The 1,863-nt window shown below is 44.7% G+C and overlaps 1 non-coding gene across 1 annotated transcript; it reads right to left on the bottom strand.

Annotated features, from left to right (window-relative positions):
• Positions 1-1,449: 1,449 nt before the first annotated feature.
• On the bottom strand, positions 1,450-1,522 carry Trnat-agu (transfer RNA threonine (anticodon AGU)). Its single transcript has one exon. It is a non-coding gene; the product is annotated as a tRNA-Thr (tRNA).
• Between the last annotated feature and the right edge of the window lie 341 nt (positions 1,523-1,863).

Genomic DNA, 1,863 nt, shown 5'->3' on the forward strand with positions numbered 1-1,863 from the left:
GTCTTATGCAAACTAAGAGAGCGGGTAACATTGGCTTGATAAATGGGAACTTCGTTCAACTTACACTCAAAATCTCCAATATAAATGTGCGGCCAAGAGACCCCCCTTCCCGCCCCCTTGCGATTGCATACGCTTAAATTGAGGACGCCCATTGAAGTAGGCATTCTGCTTACCGGGGACGCATTATAAAGGCCACTGTGAGGTGTTCCTGGCGATGTCTGCACACAAAAAGCGATAATCATTTCCACCTTCACCTTTCTAGGCAGATGATTGGCAAAGGAGCTAAATCTGCCCAATCTTGTCGCAAGTTGGCAAATTAAGTTCTTACTGAAGACACGCTATCTCTCGTCGTATCACAGTGCAATCTTTGAGTGGGACTTTAGTGGGCACCAAAGTCGCACGTATCCACAAAGGCAAATCGCCCAAGGCTTGATAAAGGTGCATATCAGACAAACTGAAACAAATTTCGAAATCATCAATCTAAATAATGAGGCAAACCAGACCACTTTTATTTTTGTGGACCCGCAGGTGGAGATTAACGAAGGCTTAAAAAATGGCTAATCAGTAAAAAATGAGAGAGATTGGGGAGAGAAAGCGCATATATATATATATATATATATATATATATATATATATATATATATATATATATATATATATATATATATACGAAGACCGGACCCCGGTCTAAACGTTAGCTCAATCATCGTTTTCATACGTGTGTCTACCATCTCGTATTTTTGAAACCGAATCCCGGAACTTATTCAATATATATATATATATATATATATATATATATATATATATATATATATATATATATATATATATATATATATATATATATATATATAGAGAGAGAGAGAGAGAGAGAGAGAGAGAGAGAAATAAGAGTTGGCAGTCAAGAGAACCTCAGAAAGCAAAGGGGTGTATGTGGTAGGTCATTGAAACAGATCAAGAATTTGGAAAGAAAGAAAGTGGAGAAAAAATGCCCGCCAGGTGGTATCTGAACCCACGACCTCCAGAATTCCGGTCTGGTGCGAGAACCACTACGCTACCGGCGGGGCGATTTTCCCCTCCACTTTCTGGAGTATTTATGTTAAGGTAATTTGTTTCCTGTGCTTGGGGGTTGTAGCCAGCGCCACTCGGACTACTCGGGGTGAAGGGGACCTTCTTTTTAAACCCCGGGCCGTGACTCGAGTGTCTACGACATGTCAAGAGTGGTCGACCAGCGTTGAACCCTCTTAAGCTTCCTATGGCACCAAGACTGCCAGAACAGAGGCCCTCGCTATGCATGCAGCGAATCAGAATAGGAAAATGAGGGGCTCGTTGAAATAATACAGAAATAAGAGTTGGCAGTCAAGAAAACCTCGGAAAGCAAAGGGGAGTATGTGGTAGGTCATTGAAACAGATAAAGAACTTGGAAAGAAAGAAAGTGGAGAAAAAATGCCCGCCAGGTGGGATCTGAACCCACGACCTCCAGAATACTGGTCTGGTGCGATAACCACTACGCTACCGGCGGGGCGATTTTCCCCTCTACTTTCTTGGGTATTTATGTTAAGGTAATTTGTTTCCTGTGCTTGGGGGTGGTAGCCTGAGACACTCGGACTACTCCCGGTGAAGGGGACCTTCTTTTTAACCCCCGGGCCGTGACTCGAGTGTCTACGACATGTCAAGAGTGGTCGACCAGCGTTGAACCCTCTTCTCCCTCGTCCATCCATCCGCCGGCCCAGGAAGACACCGGCAACACTGCCGCTCCAGGGGCCCTTTAAGGGGAAGCGTGCTCGTCTCGTGCCGGCCCAGGAAGACACCGGCAACACTGTCGCTCCAGCATATCATGGTCGGGGCTATGTCTCTTCCTTA

The sequence above is a fragment of the Haemaphysalis longicornis genome, unplaced genomic scaffold (genome assembly GCF_048455015.1).
Source record: "Haemaphysalis longicornis isolate Haplotype H1 unplaced genomic scaffold, Haemaphysalis longicornis Haplotype H1 scaffold_1052, whole genome shotgun sequence".
Lineage (NCBI taxonomy): Eukaryota > Metazoa > Arthropoda > Arachnida > Ixodida > Ixodidae > Haemaphysalis > Haemaphysalis longicornis.